Source organism: Cyprinus carpio, unplaced genomic scaffold (genome assembly GCF_018340385.1).
Source record: "Cyprinus carpio isolate SPL01 unplaced genomic scaffold, ASM1834038v1 S000006601, whole genome shotgun sequence".
Classification (NCBI taxonomy): Eukaryota; Metazoa; Chordata; class Actinopteri; order Cypriniformes; family Cyprinidae; genus Cyprinus; species Cyprinus carpio.
Window position 1 is genome coordinate 221,993 of NW_024879247.1, and position 12,392 is coordinate 234,384.

General features: G+C 39.8%; 2 pseudogenes; both read right to left on the reverse strand.

Annotated features, from left to right (window-relative positions):
- Positions 1-1,209: 1,209 nt before the first annotated feature.
- Positions 1,210-3,157, reverse strand: LOC122144134 (annotated as a pseudogene).
- Positions 3,158-6,305: 3,148 nt separating this feature from the next.
- LOC122144135 lies at positions 6,306-8,965 on the reverse strand (annotated as a pseudogene).
- Between the last annotated feature and the right edge of the window lie 3,427 nt (positions 8,966-12,392).

Sequence of the window (12,392 nt, forward strand, 5' to 3'; positions counted from 1 at the left end):
ACAGTACCAAATATACATTAAATGACATATACATTAATATACAAATACATTCAACATTAGTTACTCTGTATTTTATATTGCTTGTTTTGGACTACATTTAAGCATCGTTTTCAGAGCGTGTCCTGTTTCATTTCCTTATTTCATTTTCTATTCTGCTTTCAGGAAACACACAAAAATAAGCCTCAAAGACTTTTTGCTTTGGTACCACAATAATTCCCCTCTGAAGTTGATGAAACTAAGATATGTCTGACATACATGACCATGAACAAGAACAGTTAATTGGATGAGGTATGAACAGGAAAGGGAATAACTAACAAACTAACCCCGTGGCACTCACTACCTGCAAGAGATCAATATAGATCTCTACTTACTTCGTGAAAGTAAACGCAATGCAATCAGCCATTGAAACTAAAGCTACAGCATGAATAAATGACCCTGGGCTGAGGTAGCGTGTCTCCATAGTGACAGCCTGTAGAGGCATGTCTCTGAGGGAGAAGATCATCTGCACGCATTTTGGGGTCCCTGTAGACAAGTCAGATAAAGTGAAGCGAAGGGCATGCCATCAGTGCCTTATCCTTATAGGGCCAATTAAGATAATGAACTGAGGTGAACTAGAGCACCAATTATGATTTCATTCATTGATGGAATGCTTAAGCAATCAATTAAGCAATACTGAAATTGCTAAAGCTATGAAACAACATTACTCATTTTATTTGTTCAAAATAAAGGATATATTTGGGTCTGTAAGGTGTTTTTGCAAATGATCAGGCTATCAATTTTACATTGCTTCATCAAAATGTCTCTGCAGAATATATTTTTACAGTGTTCACACTGCAGTTCTTCCCTGCAAAACAGGATGTAAATCTGGCATTAACTAATACTGTGTGGGTGTGGAAAAACCTTGGTGATTATGCTGTTTTGACTGCTCACTAACCATAGAACCGTGACATCATGGTCACCCTGAGTCAACACAAATCTCCAAGTTTTATCTCCAAACCTATGCCTGGAGTGAACTAAATGTATAAAAGAGTTACTGTTCTTTTAAACAGCAAGTTTTTAACATATCAGATTCTCTAGAAATAAATTTGCATGAGTAGAAAATCAAACATGGACTGAAATTCAAACGACCTTGCTTTTTAAAGTACGTCCTACAATTATAGTACAATACTGATTTGTACAGTACAAAGACTGATTTTGATAAAAGTATTGCTGTACCTACTGAGTACTACTTTTTACATTATAGTCTTTGACTGCTACCTTTGAGGGAAGAAATCCCCAACTTAAGTTAATTTTATTTTGAAAAGTCAGATGCAAAGATTTCAGTTACTGAAAACATAAACAACTAAGATGTAGTGACCAACATCTGTATTTGTTCAGCAATACCATTTATAGTTGACCTTTATTCTGCATCGATATATTTGCAGCGGACACCTCTGCCAAGGCTGCTCCTCTGCGGTCGCCCGAGGCGAATTAGGCGAGGGAGGTGGTTCCAGGAGTAGGCCAGTCGGGCGGAGACCATATCGAGGGTGACGGTCACTGTGAATTCTGCCCACAGGTTGGCGGGTTACCGTCTCCTTAATGACTTTGGGCAGAACAACAGAGTCTGGCAGAAACCCATTAACTCCTCCTAGGAGTAAATGGCAGAGAGCCCGAGACTGTAGGCTTTCCCTCAGACTGCGAAGACGATCATCCAGCCGGTTCCACAAGGTTGCCCTCCTCCCAGGATTCAGGGGGTGTGTACTGAGCAGCAGACGAAGCCAAGCGGTCTTCAAAGCATAGGACGACAGCACTCCTCCCCACTCAGCTCCAGACTGCTGGTCCAGAGTCTCCCCACTGAGATTTCGAACCTCTTTAAGGAGCTGAAGGCACTTCAGGTGGACAAGAGTTAGGGGGCAGTCTACCTTTTAGCCAAGCCAGCAGTCTCTGCTCCTGTCTGGGAAAATACACCGTCCAAAGGTCTTCTCCTCGCTGACCCTGCCGGGATGGTACCAAGAAAGGCGCCATCGCCGAGAGGGAAAGGCTGGGATCAGGCGAATGCCCATGGAGATGTGGCAGCAGACGTAATCGGAGCGAGGGGGTCAGGCGGAGGAGCACCTGCTGCTCCTCACTGAGAGACAAGCTGAGGGAGCAGCGCTGCTCAAATGGGTAACGGGACGGCAGCGATGGGGGCAGCGCTGGGTGGCTGTGTAAAACCAGCGCTGGACGGAATCTGGGCTCATCCTATAGACACTTTGAGTGTTATGCAAGTGCATGAACATGTCCACAAAGGCCTTGTGACGGCGTGTCCACTCTGCCCTGCGAGGTGTGTTTAGTGTGCAAATCGGTGGCCCCCCAGGCTTGTCAGTGCAAATACCAGCCTCCAGTTTTAGCCCACGAGGTGCCCTCAGAGGCACAAGGATGTCAAAGCAGTCAGGTGAGCCCACCTTGTGCTCCTCATAGGAGCTGCCAATTTGGATGAAGTCACCGCGGAAGGCCAGAGAAGACTCTGGCGGGACATCGGTGCGACCTACTCTGACAAGTTCTCCTGATCACCAACTTGGCAACATGGGCTTTGCTGTGGCCCAGCACATGTGGAGGAAGAAAGACGCACATGCCTCTCGTAGTGATCGTCCAGTAGCTCTCTCTTGGAGACTCCCTGATTTTCTCGTGGATCTCCGGGACTTTGTGGAAGCCCCTCCTAGCAGTGCCAGGTTGAGTTTGAGCAGTACTTTATGAAGAAGTAACATAAGATAAAAAGCTAGGATGTACTTGAAGAGCGTGACAGCTCCAGGCCCCTGGTCAGCGAAGTCATTCCCTTGCTCCTCGGCTCCTATGAAGATGTACTGGTGCAATAGCAGCAGAGCAGTGAGGATGCAAGTGACCAGTGGCCAGAACCAACCTGAGGTTGAGAGTGTAAACGCTCATCCTCCTCCTCGTTCTCTTCCAGTCCCACTCCAGCTTTATGGGAAAAGTTGGGGCTAGCCCATGTTGAACCACTCGCCCAAGTGCTGAAAACAAGACCAAGCTGATGTTCTTTCTGTCCTCTCGAGCAAAAACTGTTGTGTAGGGGGAAGTTCACCCTGTGAAGTTCCCTTGCAGATGCGGCGTGTGCCGAGGGCAAGAGGATTCCTCTCATTCAGGATGTTTGAAAATCCCCCCTTTTGTCGCAAGTGAGCACTGTGTGTGAAACAGGAGAGCGGGCTCCCAGTGTGTGAGCTCAGAGGAAATGCCAAACTCTTGAGAGAGGAATGTTCAGTTTGAAAAAAGAGGCGTTCAAAAATCAGAGTCTGTCCACACTCCTCCTCCCTCTTCTCTTAAAGAAACAGAACTCAAAATGGGAAGTGCTTACTGACAGAATGGGACCTTAACGTAGAGAGTTAGATAGCATGATTACTTCTAAACACATATGTGGATTTGAAAAACCCACCACACACGATAAACATTTCAAATGTTAATAGTAAACGGTGCAATAAGGACAGTTCATCCAAAAACTCACCGTCATGTGGTTCCAAATGCGAATGAGTTCTTTTTTCTTTTTTTTTGAACACGAAAGGAAACTTTTACAATAATAGCATCGCACAACTCCTTTTGTAAAATGCTAGGAATATAAAATATAGAAAAATGATGTCAGGGAGGTGTGGCCCCTATAAATCACAGAAGATCACTGAGAAAGTTTACAGAAAACACTGTACAACACACACACACACAAAGTATTTCACACAGCTCTCTGTGAAGGGCAGTGTCACAGTAAGAAATTTGTATCTTTGTTGATCCGTTAATGACCCCTAACCTCAGAGTGAGCCCCTCCCCCGGTCACCCAAAACAAGTAAGGGTCACTGTCATCTCTCTGCTTTGATATGCTGCTTTAAAGACATAAGGCCTTTTAATATTATCTTGCTTTTATGGACATTCGGTTTTAGAATGGCTTATTCGATGCTTAGTCAAATACAATTCCACTCCCCTAATCACACTATCCCAAATGCATAAAGTCCGGTTTACTGTGTACAGAATTTGAATTTAAGCAAATAGACAGTAAGTACGTATGTTCATATCAGACACACTGAGGTGGCCAGAAAAGCAGAAAACTCGCATGTTTCCTACCAAGATCTTCTGATTTTTTCAAAACACACACTGCCCATGGAAGTAATGCATCAAGTTAGGACACTCTTAGACGCAGAACATAGCAGCAACTGGCTAAGTCACACAAACCGTATGAAAACGTCAGAGGAGGAAAAAAGCAGAGACAGCACGCTAAACATGGCTAACAGAACAGTTAAGATAACAATATAACTTGTGTGGTTGGGACTAAGCAGATGACTGAGGAAGCAAAAGTGATGTTCATGATCGGGTACTTAAAAAGGCAAGAGACAGGAGGCAATTACTGGACTGCTGCTTTTCTGCCATGTACCTTCTTATCAAACCCCTTGCTATTTTGATCGGTGTGGCCTCCTCTAAAATATCAAGCTGTCTCGAAGGGTATCAGCAACACAAAATAACAGATAAATGCACTGATGATTTGCAGTAACCATTGAAGTGAATGCAGCTCTCTGCCTTTTAAAGAATGCCTTGTGGTTAGCATCTGTGTGCTGAGGGAAACAAGCTCTGAGGAACAGATTTACACAATTACATGATTCATAAACACTAGTCTGGGCACAAGCTTTTGAGCACAAGACAGACACTGCCAAAACTTGTTTGTAGTGAGCAATGCTAAGTGCTATTAAAAGAGAAACAGTTGAATATTAGAGGTTTTATTTTTCTGAAATAATGGCAGATAGCTTACAATGAAATATCCAGAAATATTTATGTGTATTTTACACATTTAAGTCTATGTGAAGAGCTTTTAGCTCTTGGAAAACAGTGTGCTATCAAGGCTTAAGGACATGTGATCTGTTTTCACACAATGAGCAACTCATGCAGTGTATCCAGATGGGTCAGCTTCCTCTGACACCATCACGAGAACAAAAGTTTGGTGGCAGCTTCTGCACCACATTAAGCAATGCAAATATACAGGGAGATATGTTTACGAAATAAAAACCTTCAAAAAGTAGGAGGGGAAAGGCAAGTAGGGGCGAGAGGCAGCCTGTGGCTAGTGGGCAGTTGAAGACCTCACAAACTTTAAGTCTGTTAAGGGTTACATGTGGTCAGAGTTGATGGTACACTGAAAGCTGAGGAATACTTGTAGTTACACTGGGATTGCATCAGCCTCCTTCTCTCTGAATGCGAGCATACAGTAGCTCTGCCCCCTATAAGACAGAACCTTCCAAAACTAAAGAGGCCTCTCAAGAACTTTATCCAGTAAGAGTCCAACATAAAAGACCTCTAGACAAAGTAAAGGAAGGGGGCCTGGAGCATAAATTGGGCATTTCTAATGGCCTGCTCTCTTCTCATCAAAGCAGAATTCACCAATTGACAACGTAAAAACCCTCAGATACTAGAACTGAAAGCCAGGGGTCTCACACTCCCCCACCATGGACTGTCCAGATGACTTCATGCCTCATAGAGATAAGTCATGGGAAGCACAGGGATCTGGTTACAGCTGTTTCCCACGTCTCTGCTACACAGATTATAATACATGTTTTCATAGACTCAACCCGTGTGATAACTTCCCCTAATACGCGATGCAAATGTGTCACAGCAGTATGATTGCATATATTACTTAGATAACAAATGGGCATGCTTTACAGCATAACTATATAAATATGTGTGTGGTCTCTTCATTCTGTGGCCAAAAATAATTTTCAAACCGGTTGAGTCCAGATCGCCCGGTTGTGTTGGTGGCTGCCCCCAGTACCCTTTACCTAACAGGCAAAGACTGCCCTCTTGTGTTTAATCTCATGTTATCTTAGCAAACACACGTCCCGTAAAAGACACATGACTTTAATAAAACACAACTGTGACTGATAAAAAGTTTATTTTTATTATTCTTGAATATACCTTACAGAAGGAGACAAAAACTTGCCATGTTATAAAATCGCAATAAATATATTTTAAATATATTTATACTGCTGTGAGGAACATTTCATTATAAATGAAATATACTGTAATATTTCTACAACAATAGTGCCATTACATTGAAACTGTAAAAAAATATGTTTTTAAAAATTGCTTTTTAATATATTCCTCCTACTTGGTCACACAAAGAAATAGTCCCCAGGCTTAACATTAGCTGAGACTGTATTACTGTGCTGGGCAGGATGGGATGCACAAACAAACAGAGCAATGTTTTGATAGAACCATAGTTTACACACATTTCTGAGAAATTAACCCAAAATGGCTTGCTTTATAAGTTGTATTGGTTCAAATTAAGCTGGTGCAGTAGAAATATTTTTAACACTTTAAAGACAGAAAAAGTAGCATCCATATTTACAAGGACATTAGGGTAACTCTTTTGAATACTCTGAAAATATTTAGAGACGTTCTGAGATGTAGATTGCAGCATTTGCAGCCCACCTGTATGATGGCTTTCATCAGCTGATATCCAGGCACCTGCAATAAAGATGCATCATGTGTCAGTAAAAAATAAAACGGCGGAGCAAAAACAAGTATTTCAATTATTACTGTTATTGAGGATTTGGATCTTAATATTGTAGTTCACAACGAAGACATTCTGTCATGGCAATAATTCAGATTTACTGATTCAGCATCATGCTCCAGTCCAGTGTCATGGTGCTCCATTTCATCATCCCGAAATTCTTTAATCAGCTGAAAAAAAAAGAAGAAAAAACATTTTAGTGAGAAACATTTTTATTCATCTGCATCATCATCGTCACCAATATATATATATTTTTAGTGGGGTTTTGAGTCTGAGCTCATACTTTTAAAAACGCTTAAAAATTTGGTTTAATTTGATATTATATGATACATTTTACAAATTACATAGTATGCATGAGTGAAACGTAGAAGCAATTCAAGTTTGAATCCCTCTAATACATAAGGTCCTCGTAATAATTCTACAGTCAGATCTTTGTGTGTGAAGTTTGAAGTCTGCCATGTAAAGCTTGTACACACCTGCAGCAGTTCAGTGTACTTCTCAGGATCTTTCTCCATTAGAGTTCTGATCTGACTGTTGTAGTGCTCTGAGATACTCTCCTCTACAGCCACAGTGCAGGCCATCGCCCCTTCCTTTCCCAAGAGAGCAGAGCCAGCGCCCTGTCCAAAAAACAGACGTTTCAACATACCAGACGTGTCTGTAACATTCAAGATATGCTAAATAAAGACTCTTTAATTACAAAGTAACCAAGAGACACAAGAGTTTCACATCTCTTATGACCAATTATTTTTTCATGACTTTTTCCAGTTGGTCTGTGATTTTTATTCATGGAATGAAGAATAATTTGTAAAAATCATGCATAGACGATCATCCTAAAGGAGAAATTTCAGTTGAGGGTTTTATTAACCCATTTGGATAAACCATTTCGATAATTAGCATTATACACTTGCTCACTAATGGATCCTTGCAGGGAATGGGTGCCAGTAAGAATGAGAGTCCAAAAAGCTAATAAAAGCATCACAATAATCCATAAGTAATCCACACGACTCCCCTGCAGTGCTGCATGTTTGTGGGAAAACCAATCCATCATTAAGACGTTTTGTTTGTTGGACAAGTGAGCAAGTGAGTCAATGCTAAATTTCTTAAAATCTGTTTAGAAGAAGAAACAAAAAACACATCTGGGATGGCCTCAGGGTGAGCAGATTGAGTTGTGTTTGGGTGAAACTACTCCTTTAATTTCCTATAAATTTTTCCATACTGTAAAATTAGTGTTTCATTTGATCGTTCAAATGGCTGATTCATTCAGGAATGAGGGTAAACTTCTCTCTCTATGAATGGGTCTTTGAATCATTGATTCATCTGATTCATTCAAACAGAAACAAAACACACCGCTGTGTTGCTCGGAGACGCACAACAATTTCTGCTGTGGCTTTACAGGTAATATTTTTTGATGGCAAACAGAGCAAAAAACAGACAATATTGTGTTTAAAAAAAGACCCACAATATTAACTTATGAGTTTACTGAACTGTTGTGTAAATCACATTTGCACACTCGTGGTATTAGGAGCAAAACAGCACTCGTGTAATATTGCTCTTGCTGCTCGTGTGAGATCGCTTATCATGATATAAATATATATCATACAGGAGCATTTTCGCCCCAAATATCTGAATTGTAGGCCATAATTGCATTTATAAAGTTATTGCCCTGCAACATATTTGTCAACTGTTTGAAATGTGAGATGACATACAAGTCTGGGGGCGGGGCCAGTGTGTTAAATTGAAATATTTTAATCTCATTATTTTTTCATAACTAATTAATTAACTCGTTCAAATTGACAGCCGATATATAGATCTGAAATTTTCAGCAAATGAGCATTTCTCTCAGGCTCCTATGTTTAGATTCAGTAATTTTACACTAATTGCAATGTATAATTCCTTTTCTATGCAATTGATGGTGAAATAACTGAACAACTGAACACACACACCACACTATATATAATATATATTATTATATATAGATATATATATCCTATATATATATATATAGAAAAGGAAATACTGTAAAGGTCACACTTACCAAGAGCAAATCCTGCTATGTTCCACAGCGGAAGCAGGAGGTTGGACGCACTCTGTTCTCAGCCAGTATCTCATTGAACTTTCTCAGGTGCTGCTTCTCTTGAGATCCCACATTCGCCTTAATTTGATATATCATCATATTCAACATCACATTGAATTTGCCTAGTTCCACATTACATTTAGAGCTTCACTGAACGCTGTTCTTTCTAAACTAACTAATATAACAACCCTCCCAAATGTGATATAGGGAAATGGTAATCTTTTTGTGTAAAAATTGCCAGCTTGTGGTTTATGGACTGATACCTGAATGAGTGGACTGATTTTGTGTACGGCCAAGAACAGCCCATCTGACCAGCGTAGATCGTGGCTTGGCACCATATTCTCCCGCAATGGTCCACTCTCATCATCCTGTGAAAGCATGGCTTTTTCTTCTTCTGCATCACTGGTGGGAGGCAATACAACATATCCCCTTACACTGGACACAACAGCTGGGAGTCACACAGACAGTGCAATGGTAAAGTTGAGTACCATAGAAAGAAGTAGTGGTGTGTTTCTTTTGTTTTACAAACACACACATGCAGTTTTGTTTTAATACACAGAAGCTCTGAAGCACTTAAATATATTATATATACACACAAATGACATTATCAAGAATAAATATCTACCCTGATAAACATCACACAATTGCCCAAATAAGCGCACAATTTGGCATACATAAATATAACCATACATTGAACAACATGAAAGTTTTTTTTTGCTCTGCATTTTCAAGTAGACATTCTGAAACCTACGGGTTTGTGGGTGTAATTTCTGTACAAAGAAAGGTAATGTAATTTTGTAGTCATAAGGGCAGTTATGAAACGGTCTCGGTACTAACGTTACTTACATTTGTGATTTTGTACAAAGAATGACCCCCGCTCTCGGTAATAATGGCTGTTTAGAATCACGAAGCATAAGCTGAGGTCTGACAAACCTGCTGCATGTTTGCAATTGTTTTTAATAACGGAAAAATATCGATAAATGTCATAGAAAGACTCTAGATGGGCGGTGTCGCACACAATAGCGGTTTTCTAAACACTGATGTCGGCGCTTGAATATTACGTCAATGACGTGAGGTTATGAAAAACTTTACCTTCGCGCGTAGGTAAGACATTTATTTCCCTAATGTCTCACCAAATGTAAAATAAAACTGAGCCTGATATGTAAAATAAATATATTGAATTACTGAATTTATTTAGTCACTCGTTTTTTACACGTGACTTGATATAGCACAAAACAAGTCACGTGTTAAAACGATTGCATAAATACATTCAGTAATTCAGTATGTCGAATAATACAGGTACATGCCAAATATTTAGTTTGTTGTGAGGTTTTAGCTCCTGTTGGTACGTGCCCAAACTTGGTTAGTAGGCCTATGCTTAACCAACAAGTAGTTTTATAAAGTGCTATAGTTTTTTTTTTTTTTTAATCTTATAATAAGTCAGTTGCCCATTTCTGTTTTCATTGTAAACAAATTGTATTCTTTATTTTTTTTGATCTAATCTACCCAATCCTTTAATAATAGTATTATTTAGTAGGCCTATCTGTTTTCATTGTTTTTAACATTGTATTTGTTTTCCCTTTTTTTGGACAGTGTTTTCCATAATGGTTGTTTACCAGAATGTTTACAACAGTTTAAATGTTTTTACAACGTGTCCTTTTCATCTCTGCCCTCAATTAAAAGACACATTTGATTGCTTTAAAGGTTACTTATTCTGCATGTATTAACTGTGTTAGATGAAAGTTCATGTGTGGTTCAAAGCTCTGATAAATACTGGTAAAACATTAAAAAGATAAAACAAGATGTGTATGAAGCAATGGAACAGATCATTTCTTTTGCTGTATTGTACAGTGGCAGGTATATCTGGAACATGTAGAAGGTACTCTGCTGGATTTGTTGATATTCTTGTTTGTGTAGGAGATGCTGTCCATTCTGGACACGACCGAGATGGGGGCGTCTGCTGGTGGGGGGCTGACACAGCACCTACAGCGTGTCTGAATGCTGAGATCAGAGAACAGTATGAAGGCCTGCTGCCCAAGAACCACTGAAAAAAAACTGAAGCATGGTTAACATAGGGTAAATAATTTTAGGAGCAAACAGAAGTTACACACACACATTGACTCGCCCTCTGTCTTTTCTTTTTTACTCTTTTCCCTTTTGTCAGCAACAGATAGTTGAATGTTAAACTGAAAGCTTTCTTGTCCATTTTATTTTTATGAAATTAGTCTGTCTTATACACATGACTCTTAACAGCTCATAGCATCCTAATATATTGCATGAGTCCCCCCCCACTTTACCTCATCCCTCCACCACAGTGGCACTCTCACACAGCAAATCTTATACCCGCCTGACTCCCACGAAGGAGCAAAGGGCCTCTAGCAAATAACAGCAGGAAACCCCATTGAATTGTGATTTAGCGATATGGAATCTATTTGCAGACTCAAAATGAAATTTAACTGGCCTTGTTGGAAGTTTCTGGTAGACAATTTTGTAGAGAAAAGTATTTCACAGTGCATGTTAAAGATAATTACTTGTCATCCAAGCTGTCATGTACATGTATGGACATTACCGCTGTATTTAAGACAAAAACTGTATTCTTTTTTAATGAATGTTTAATGTTTAATGTTTGAATTTAACCATTTTTGAGTTTAGATTCCCAGGGAATGTAATAAAATGTGTGTTTTGAATGCAGTGTAAAGGCCTGTTCATAGGACGATGACTATGACTATAAAGTTTTAATAATCATTCTCATTATGTGAGAACAGGGAAGTCCAAACCACAGCTGTAATGAGAACAGCACAGAGGAACGATATCAATGGAATCTCTTTGGGAAAAATCTTTTTCAATGGATAAAACACAAAAACATTGACAGCCAATCTGAATTTATCCGCCTTTTAAAAAAAGCTTGAGCATTAAAGTGTCAGATTACATAACAATTAACATCTCGCTGGGTATTGAGTAAGGTGACTTTCTCTTGGACTTCTCACTGTGATCAAGAGTTGGGGTACTCAATGTTTCAGATTCTGAATCCAGATGTCCCATTAAACCTTTCGCTGGGCATTTGATTGACGGGCGATCTGACCAATCATAACACAGAATCTGCCATCTCCATTCGGAGAGGAGATTACTTGGGTGGGACTTGAGCTTGAAAAGTGTTGTGTATTGATGTGTTTCTGTGGTTAAAACAAGATGCTTCTGATGTTCGTTCATGTTTATTTTGTGGGTATGACTAGTAAAGAGGAAGACATGATGGGTCCGAATGCCGCTTGAACTGAGGTGCTACAGTGATCTGTCCTGACACATTGAAGAGCCACAAAATTGATTTTATTGTTTGAATTTTTGTAGAAAATGACAATTTGAAAGCTGAGCCTTTGTTTCATACCAAAAGGTACCTGCTCTGTCTGGTCTGTCGGTGAGTTGTGAGTTTTCCCTTTGCTCCACAATGTATTTTTCACTGTGTGAGAACATGATGTGTGGCGTGAGAGTGCATGGCTTGTTGGACTCAGCAACAGTAACAAAGGAGGGTGGGTGTTTGTGAAGGGTCAGTTCTGAATGAACTTATACTTGTCACGCTCTCTGGCAAATTTGTACTTAAACTTGACATGAACTCTGACATTTCTAACTACATTTTTCTGAGTACAGTCAAGTCCAGGTTATGTATAACATGAACGATGTAATATTTAACAACATACAGTAAATTTGAGATAAGACATTAGTAAACATCTCCAACTCAAACTCGAAACTGGTTAAAGACTTGGGCTCGACTTTGACACAACAAAATGGACTAAGACACTACTATGATCTTGA